Below are 10,512 nucleotides of genomic sequence, written 5' to 3'. Positions count from 1 at the left end.
CAGTAATTAGGATGTCTTCATGAGTACTATTAATAGTGCAGGGCTGCAAAAATAATAATTACTCACCGCAGTGGTTAAGGCCTTAATGATACATCAATGGACCTCTGCTCTTGTTTATTGCATTCCTTATTGTTCTTGTGCTTGCTCCATTAGTAAATAACACGACAAATTACACTACCGTAGTTTTTTTACCGCACCCAGTCGATGCCGAATTCAGTTGTTAATTATGATTACGATAATTAAGTTTCACCACCATATAGTATGCCCGTTAGGGATTTGGTTCGGTTCCACAAATCATAGTGAGTGATGTATGATCGCACAGCAATGAATGTCACGGTTAATTTTGCGTGGATACATTTGGTGCACCCCGTACGACTTAGACAGGATAATGAGTAATGTCGATCTGACAAGCTTGATTACACTACTAGATGAATCAATAATGGGAGGCCCTGTCATTTCACACCAGGCGGCTGCCCTACTAGTCATTGCGATGGATTAGGGTCAAGTCTACGTTAATGCCGTGTTTCTTTATGCTAAGAAATTAACAGTGTTAGTATCATACACTGCACACCGGCAGGTCTTGAATCATAAGTCTGGTTCTAGTGGTGAGTATCATATACTAGTATCATGCATATGATACTAGTATACGATATTGCGTCTGTAGTGTATAGTATCATACTTATTTTATATGATACAATATCATGCTATCATACTCAACCTTTTTTTCCTTTATTTAATTCTACGCCAGCTTATTAAAATTGTATGGTTGACATGCATGATACTAACTATGATATTCACATTACGGGCAGCCTAATAATGTGCACACAATATTGGGAATACATATCTTGAAATAGTGCAGTTTGCTAAAACCGCGCATAACACGTTCGCAAAATAAAAGTAAAAATGGAAGGGCGCAGTTTCCTAAAACTGTCTATAACATTCACAAAATAAAAACAAAAATGGAAGCGCGGGGTTTGGTAAAATTACCATTAGAGGCCTAGCACTATGAAGAACGTATGATTTGACCCCATTTGGTTTATGTACGGGCCAGAGAAGCCAATTGAAGTGCCACCGATTAATGGGTTGTATGGAACATATGATGAATTCGGATTTAGTGTGACATAGGCAGGAAAGCGACCACGGGCTGAATACTAATCGGGTCCAAACTCCCGCGACTGCTGAATGGGGCACGCGGATAGGGCCATGGATCAGGACAAGCTTCGACGGTGGCAGATGTGAAAGCGCCAATGTTGGTAGTTGGCCACGACAGGCGAAGACAACGTCATGAGCGCCACTTTGTTCTTAGAGATGTCCTTCTGGTGTGATGCTCGCCTTCTAATCAGACTATTATGAGGGAAAACTTAGATCTCCCTGGTCTTTTTTTGGTAAATAGGGCCCTGCACCCTGGTCCCGTATCATCGAAACGCGACCACACACAACATCCTAGGCTTAAATATCCAATCAGGCAAGTTCACCGCAAGTAGTTAAGAAAGGAAAAACAAAAGGAAAGCGGAGAGCGGCTTTTCTGCATCCAGGCTCATCTACACCCCAACATGAATACTAAATAAGAAAAATCTGAAAATTTTAGGCATCCTAGATGCTCGTGTGCGCAAGGTACGTGCAAAATTTCGTGTGTTTAGACTTCAGAGGAGCTTGTGCAAAAAAACAAAATTCAGATCTCCAAAGAGCTGACAATTTTGCACATATCTCGTGCACATGATCATCTTGGATTCCTACACAAATTAGATTTTTCTTAGAAAAATTAGGATTGTTTTTATAATTTATTGTTCACCGGATACAGATGGCCCGGGCACCGTTTTAAATTATCGAAGAAGATGACACTATCTAACTAGTCATCTAGCATGCAGGCCAAGCCAGCACCCCGAAATAGAAAGCAGATGGCACACATGAAGCGTAACGCTCAACCAGAAAAAACATCGCGCTTTGGTGTGGATTTGCAGCAGGAACTCCCATCGTTCCGGGAGTGGTCACTAGCTGAATGGGCCAGCGGATGCGTGAGGTTAGTGGGGGCTGTCGTGGTGGTCATGGCGATGACTTGCGGAACATGCGGGTGATGGTGTCCGGGCTTGCATGGCTATAAGCCGACGACAGTCACGTCAAGCTGTTAGGTTTGTGACATACCGGAGCCCGGCCCAAGTGTTAGGGTTACAGTAGGCTCCTAACACAACGTGTGTCTGTCTGTGGGATTATTTCTCTTTCGTGGCGTGGCGGATGGTCTGTTTGTCGGTTATCTTCGGTCGCGAGCCTGGTTTTGGCTTGTGTCTCTTGTGTTCCTCCGTTTGGCACGCAGATGCAGTGGAGCCAGTGATCTACGTCCCGCATGCACAGTGCCATATATAGTGGTGGATGTGTTAGACAAATAGATATTTTCTCGTTGTAATCTCAAAGTAGTCTATCTCTTTCTCCTTCCCGTATACAACTCTTTCTCCTATTCCTTCTGTAACACGAACTGTATCCCTGCGATCTGTTCGTTCAACTTGTACGCTACGGCAGGGGCGATTCCTGCCTCGATCAATATATACCTGCGGCTCCCTTACGAGGGAGTAGGAACGCTTCCACAATCTTATATGGTATACAGAGCGGTCCTCTTTCCCATCATCTAGCGATACAAAAACAAAACAGAAACAGGTTCAGCAGAAATCGCCATGGCTTCTTCCTCGACCGCTCCATCGCTCAACCTGGGCGCACCACCAACGGAGAAGCTCACGAGGGGGAACTACCTCCTCTGGAAGGCGCAAGTCATGCCAGCCCTGCGAGGAGCGCAGGTGACTGGACTGCTGGATGGCAGCGATGCTGCCCCACCGAAGACGGTGGAAGTTGCGCAGGCGGACAAGTCGATGGCGGCTGAACTGAATCCTCTGTACGGTCCATGGCTATCAAAAGATCAGCAGGTTCTGAGCTACCTGCTGAATTCTCTGTCTCAGGAGATCCTCGCGCAGGTCATTGGTAAGGAAAGCACCTTTGATCTCTGGACTGCTCTCACAACATTGTTCGCATCACAATCCCAATCTCGGATTACAAATCTGAGAATCGCCATCTCCAACACAAAAAAGGGCAACATGTCCAGCAATAGCTTCATCGCCAAGATGAAGAGCCTTGGAGACGAGCTGGCCGCGGCTGGCCGTCCGGTGACCGATCCGGAGATGGTGGACTACATCCTCGCCGGTCTTGATAGGGACTATGATCCCGTTGTTGCTGCAATTGGTGCCATCAAGAATTCCATTACTGTTGATGAACTATTCTCGCATATCTCTTTGATCAAAGGATGGAGATGCTAGGCGATGGGCCAACCGGCTTTCGCTCTTCTGCCAACGCTGTTTACAGAGGGCGTGGGCAAGGTCGCAACAACAGAGGAGGTCGTGGGCGAGGGAACAGGGGGCGTGGTCGTGGTGATCGCCCCTCTTCCTCTCCTGCTCGCGGCAATGGTGGTGGCGGCTATCAACAACGTCAGCGACAACCACCACAATAGCAGCAACAACAGCATGAGGGAGACTATCCCGAGTGCCAAATATGTTACAAGTATCATGCCGGGGGCGCAAGGGCCTGTTGGCATCGCTATGAGGAGGATCATGAAGAGAAAAAGAAGGCCAACCTCGTCACCAACTCCTACGGGATTGATACAAACTGGTATGCAGATTCTGGCGCCACTGAGCACATCACGGGGGAACTCGACAAGCTAACGATGCGAGAAAGGTATCACGGAGGTGACCAAGTACACACGGAAAGTGGAACTGGTATGGATATTACTCATATTGGAAACTCAATTGTTAAAACCCCATTAGAAACTTGCATCTAAAAGATGTTCTTCATGTACCTCAAGCATCGAAAAATCATATGTCTTTTCATAGATTCACTCTTGACAATAATGTTCTCATCATCTTTTATCCATATTCTTTTGTGATTAAGGACTTGGCAACGAGGAGAGTCATCTTTAGAGGAAAGTGTGAAGGAGGTCTCTATCCACTCGTATCATCATCTTCATCATGGTCAAATAAACAAGTCTGGAGTGTCATCAAACCATCTTCGGCAAAGTGGAATCGACGCTTGGGTCATCCATCTTCAGTTATAGTTCAGCATGTTCTTAGTAGAAATAAACTCCCTTATGAGTCTAGTGTTGAGTCAGTTTGTGATGCGTGTCAATAAGCTAAAAGTCATCAGTTGCCATATCCTATCTCTACCAGTGTATCTACTTATCCTTTGCAACTTATCTTTTCAGATGTGTGGGGGCCAGCTCCCACTTCAGTTGGTAGATTTTCATACTATGTGAGCTTCATTGATGATTATAGCAAGTTTACTTGGATTTATTTGCTAAAGAAACGATCCGATGTGTTTCAAGTCTTTAGCAATTTTCAGAATCTTGTTGAACGCCAACTAAACTCTAAAATTCTTGCCATGCAAACAGACTGGGGTGGTGAGTATGAGAAACTTAATTCATTCTTCCAAAAGATTGGAATTTCATATCATGTCTCCTGCCCTCATGCTCACCAACAAAACGGGTCCGCTGAACGAAAACATCATCATGTTGTTGAAGTAGGACTAGCACTGCTAGCTCATGCATCTATACCTCTCAAATTCTGGGATGAAGCCTTTTTTACTGCCACATATCTTATCAATATTCGTCCTAGCAAAGTAATAAAGTTTGAGAATCCCATCACACGTGTTACGGCATATCTCTCTCAAGGTAGTTTTGGTGATTGATGACAACATGTTTGCGGACTAATCTTGTGCGTTGAATTATTCTCAGATTCTCCCCTGGCACGAGACACTTTCTTCCCCTCGAAGTGTATTTCAAGACGGTGTAGCTCTTTCGTTTCTTTCTAGGTGGATTAGTTGCGTAGAGGGCACCGTACTATCAAGAGGGGGTCCGCTGGGGTTTTGCTTGGGTGGAATCATCACGTACACATCAGCTTCTCACCCTCCGAGCTTTTCCTGTCCATTGAAGAGATCTCTCCTCTCTTCCTTGTTCTGTCTAGGTCTAAGCAGTAGTACCGCGCACCCAGCGGTAGTACCACTGAGAAGCCACAAGCGGTAGTACCGCTTCACAGCAGTAGTACCGCCGTGGCTCCACAGCAGTAGTACCGCTGGGGGCCTGGCTCCTCCGCTGTTCCTCAGCTTATTTGAGAGATCCCTTCTCTCTCTCTCTCTCGCGCCCCAGCGGTAGTACCGCACTGCCTGCGGTACTACGGCCGAAGGGTCACAAGCGGCAGTACCGCTCCACAGCGGTACTACCGCCCTTGACCCCACTGCCGTAGTACCGCTGGGTAGTTTGGCTCCTACCGCCTCGATTCGAGAGGTCTTTTTCTCGTGTCGGGTTTTACGGCACTAGTCACGGTTGTAGTGGCGGTAGTACCATTCCAGGAGCGGTAGTACCGCCCTACCACCGCGGTAGTACCGCATTTGGGTCCGTTCCCTACTAAGTCTCCTCAGCACGGTAGTACCGCTGGTTAGCGCGGCAATACCATCGCCTGGCGGTAGTACCGCCCCCTCTCAGCGGTAGTACCGCCCTGTGCGGGGCTGGTTGGTGGGGGGCAACGAGATTGTTGCCCCCACTATAAAAGGGAGTCCCCTTCCTCCTTCTCACCTACCTCTTCCTCCCCCAAGCTCCATTTATTGCTCAAGCTCCATTAAATACTCCAAGCTTCATTTCCGCCCGATCTATCTCTCTAGCCAATCAAATTTGTTGATTTGCTCGGGAGTGGTTGAGAAGGCCCCGATCTACACTTCCACCAAGGGATTTTCAATTCCCCCACTCATCCCTAGCGGATCTTGTTACTCTTGGGTGTTTGAGCACCCTAGACTGTTGAGGTCACCTCGGAGCCATATTCCATTGTGGTGAAGCTTCATGGTCTTGTTGGGAGCCTCCGATTAAGTTGTGGAGATTGCCCCAACCTTGTTTGTAAAGTTTCGGTTGCCGCCTTCAAGGGCACCAATAGTGGAATCACGGCATCTCACATTGTGTGAGGGCACGAGGAGAATACGGTGGCCCTAGTGGCTTCTTGGGGAGCATTGTGCCTCCACACTGCTCCAATGGAGACGTACTTCCCCTCAAAGGAAGGAACTTCAGTAACACATCCTCGTCTCCACCGGATCCACTCTTGGTTATCTCTTACCTTTACTTGTGCAAGCTCTCTATTGTTTCTACCCTTGCTTGCTTGTATGCTTGTTGTTATTGCATCATATAGGTTGCTCACCTAGTTGCACATCTAGACAACCTACTTTGATGCAAAGTTTAATTTGGTAAAGAAAGGCTAAAAATTGGTAGTTGCCTATTCACCCCCCCTCTAGTCAACCATATCGATCCTTTCAATTGGTATCAGAGCCTCATCTCTTTATTAAGAACTTTACCGTCCAAAGAGTATGGTTGATACTGTAGACGGTGTGGAGGAACACTCCAGTGTGAATTCGATCTCGTCTACGGGAGATGAGGGAACTTCGGTCTCTCGTGAGGAGTTCAATGTGGCCTTGGAGACATTGAAAACCTCCATGACGACCAAAGTTGAAAGCATGTTTACTAAATTTCTTGAGGGGCTTAAACTATCCACCGCACCGTTGAAAGTGGGTGATTCCGCCAACAAGGTGTCGGATGCTATCCCCAACAAGGGGGAAGCTAGTAGTGAAAAGGCTCCTTCTTCTAGTGGCAAGAATGGCACCGGCATCTTTGCCCATGTGGAACCACCACTTGTTTATGGTGGACCGATTCCTTCCACTCATTTGAATCATGCCGGTCCTCCCCCTAAGATTGTGAAAAATGAGGATTTTGATTCTTGGGTTTACCGCTTTAAACGTCATTTAAATCATGTGAACACTAACCTTTGGAGAATCATTGAAGAAGGTTTGTATCCACATGATCCAAGCAACTTCACTCCTCGAGAAGCCGCGGACAATCAATTCAATGAGAATGCTCTTTTCATCATTCAAGATGCAATTCCACCCGAAGACCTAGCTCATCTTTGTCCCTTCGCCTTGGCCAAACATGCATGGCATTGTGTCGTGTCTCTCTACTGGGGAAGCGCAAGCATTCAACGCTCCAACTATGAAGTGGTACAAGATGAGGCCGATGAGTTTGCAATGAAGGAAGATGAAGAACCTCGTGAGCTTTATCGGAGAGTAACCAAACTCGCGGTCTCACTACGAGATCACGGGAGCAAGGACACGGATGACAATTGGATCAAGCGCAAATTCCTCAAGGCAATGATGCCCTACCACAAGGCCATGTCCTCCGTCATTCATCAAAGACCGGACTTCCACACTTTGACCTCAAGCGAAGTGTTGGACGAGTTTGTGGCCATGCACATTTTGGACAAGACCGCCGACAATGCGGTGCTCCGTTCTCAATGGGCAAAGAAGCCTAACCTTGCATTGAAGGCCAAGCTCACCGTGGAAGAAGAAGAAGAGGAAGAAGAGGAGAGAAACCCCGAAGATACGGAGTATGCATATCATGAACACATGGCACTTGCTTCAAGGCAATTTTGGAGCAAGAAAAACTCGAGGCCCAACTTTAGCAAAAACAACTCGAGTGGCACAAGGGGCAAGCAACGTGTAAGAACTTGCTACAATTGCGGCAATGTGAGTCATTTCGTTGCGGAATGCCCGTATGAGAAGAGGGAAGACAATGGTGGCAAACTCATCCGAAAGGACAAGGCCAAGTCGTTCCCCAACAAGAACAACTTCACCAAGAAGACTCCTCCCAAGGCTTTGGTTGTGCAAGAAGAGTACAATGAGGATGATGACAATGATGAAGACGATGAGTAGGTTGCCATGGCCTCCGTTGCCATTGCAACAACGTCACGGGTGTCTCTCTTCGACTCACCCAACGAGAGCATCACCGCCAAGTGCCTCATGGCTAAAGCCACCAACAAGGTAACCTCCAACATCAAAACTACTGTCAGGACCCCGATTCCAAGTCACATCGATCTAGCCGCTAACACCTAATATCACTTTGCGGCCTCACGCACGATATTCCCATGGGTGTCGCCTTACCATGGCCCGGGACCGTTTGCGCCTTTTGGCTCACGTATATGATAGTGTCGCTAGCATCCATATGACAGAGAACCCGAGCCGACATGGCTAGTCGTGATCCCAAAGTGGCACTAACCTATGGGGACAGGCATACATGAATCACATCGAGCATGTCGGACAGCAGCGGGTGAATCCGGGCTGTAGCAATGGGCTAAGAGGACTCCGGGAACCCGGGCTGTAGCAGGCTAGGCAGGACTCTGGAGGTCACCACGTGACATTTCCTCGAAGGGACAGACACATGAACGAAATGAAACACATGCCGACCAGTCAAGTGTCCTGAGCAGTAGTGTTGGGCTAGCAGGACTCTGGTGAACCGGGCTGTAGCGGACAACTATGGCTCATGGAAGCACAAGACTACATTTCCCCATAAGATAGGCTACCAAAGATAAACAACTAGGTTGTCGGATCCCACACATACCAAGCATTTCAATCATACACACAATATGCTCGATATGTGTAAATACAACACGACATCACAACATAACTCTACGACTCAGTATTTATTCATTAGGCTCTGAGGAGCCAGAAATACAAACATGGTTCTCATGACCCAACATTCATAGCATACAAACCAAAGCACATGCGGAAGCTTAACATGTCTGAGTACAGACATCTATAAATGAAAAAGGCTGAGTAGCCTGACTATCTACCAGATCCTGCTGAGGGCACAAGATCATAGCTGAGGTATCAAGCTAAACGTCGAAGTCCACGCGGAACTACTAACGAGACTGAAATCTCTCTGCAAAACATAAATTAAGCAAACATGAGTACAAAGGTACTCAGCAAGACTTACATCAGAACTAGCTACATATGCATCGGTATCAACAAGGGGGGGGGGGTGGTGGAGTTTAACTGCAGCAAGCCAGCTTTGACTCAGTTGCTAACCTAAACTACGATTGCAAGCAACTCTTTTGAGGTGGCGCACACGAGTCCACATATACACCATTCAATACACCACTATGGATCCGCTCCCGTCTCCCTACGAGAAGGCCATCCATAGCACTCACACTTATCTTGCGAGTTTTAGAGTATCCACTTTCACTTGTCTATGAACTGTTATAGGCAACCCAGAAGTCCTTTACCACGGACACAGCTATTCGAATAGATCATTTATAACCCTGCAGGGGTGTACTTCTTCACACACGCTCTCGCCACTTACCACCATGTACACGTCGTGTATCTCGGCAACCTTCAAGCGGAAGCCTGGCGAGGGAGTCGGCCATGACCTGACTAACCACACAAGTCTCTAGTCCAGGTTTATCGCCTATTCGGGTTCCATCCGCGAGGAGATCCAGCCGGAGTTTCGCTCACAGCCCCAAACAATGTGTGCAGCGTTCCCGAGACACCAAACGGGCGCCCGGTACACCGTGCCACGGTGTATCTACCGCATCATAGCCCACCCCTAGGGTCAGTGCTACACACGGCCGCCAACACATATCCTACAAACACCAGAAACTAGTTGCAACTCCTGGACAGAGGACAAGGGCAGTTAATAAGTCGAGAGGGTCCATTGGTTTTGGGCCCAATGCGTGGGAGTAGCTGCTCATGGATCACAAACACAGAACTCAGTTCCTAAGAACGGTTTCAATGAGACAACCCACCATGTACTCCTACATGGCCCCTCACCGCTACCTTTACCAAATCGTGTTCACACACTTAGCTCACACACAGTAGGACATGTTCACACACCTCCGATTCATCCCCGATGAATCAGACCTGACTCAACTCTAAGCAGTAGTAGGCATGCCAAACAAACATGAATGAGTAGGCACATTAGGGCTCAAACAACTCCTACTCATGCTAGTGGGTTTCATCTATTTACTGTGGCAATGATAGGTCATGCAGAGGAAAGGGGTTCAACTACCGCAGCATGTAACAGTTGAATCGTTGTTGTCCTAATGCAGTAAAAGAGAGCAGGAGCGAGAGAGTGGGATTGTATCGGAATGAACAAGGGGATTTTGCTTTCCTGGCACTTCTAAAGATAGAATAGCTCTTCATCGGTGTCATCGATCACGTCGTCGAAAACAACGTCTACTGAGAGGGGGCAATTACCGGCAAACAAGGAAGAATACAATCAATGCAATGCAACAATATGATGCATGATCATGACATGGCAATATGTTGTGATTTGGGCTAATGCAATAGAAAGTCATTTAAATTGAAGTGGAATTCAAAACTATATCAAGTTCCAACTCCAAACCTATTATGAAATTTGCCCTAATCATGTTTCATCCTAAACAGTGAAGTTAACTTTCTCAAACATGCATGGAAATGGTACAGATGGATTCCTTGAATTTTTCTGATAATTATTCATATATAATTTATTTCATTCTGAGTTATAGATTATTTTCTATGATTTTTAGAAGTTTTAGGCATTTTCTGAAATAAATAAATCATTTAGATTTATTTAAAATCTAGAAAAGGTTTTACTGCATCAGCATGACGTAAGGGTGACATCATCAGGTCAACTGT

The sequence above is a fragment of the Triticum aestivum genome, chromosome 7A (genome assembly GCF_018294505.1).
Source record: "Triticum aestivum cultivar Chinese Spring chromosome 7A, IWGSC CS RefSeq v2.1, whole genome shotgun sequence".
Lineage (NCBI taxonomy): Eukaryota > Viridiplantae > Streptophyta > Magnoliopsida > Poales > Poaceae > Triticum > Triticum aestivum.
This window is presented reverse-complemented; position numbering follows the sequence as displayed.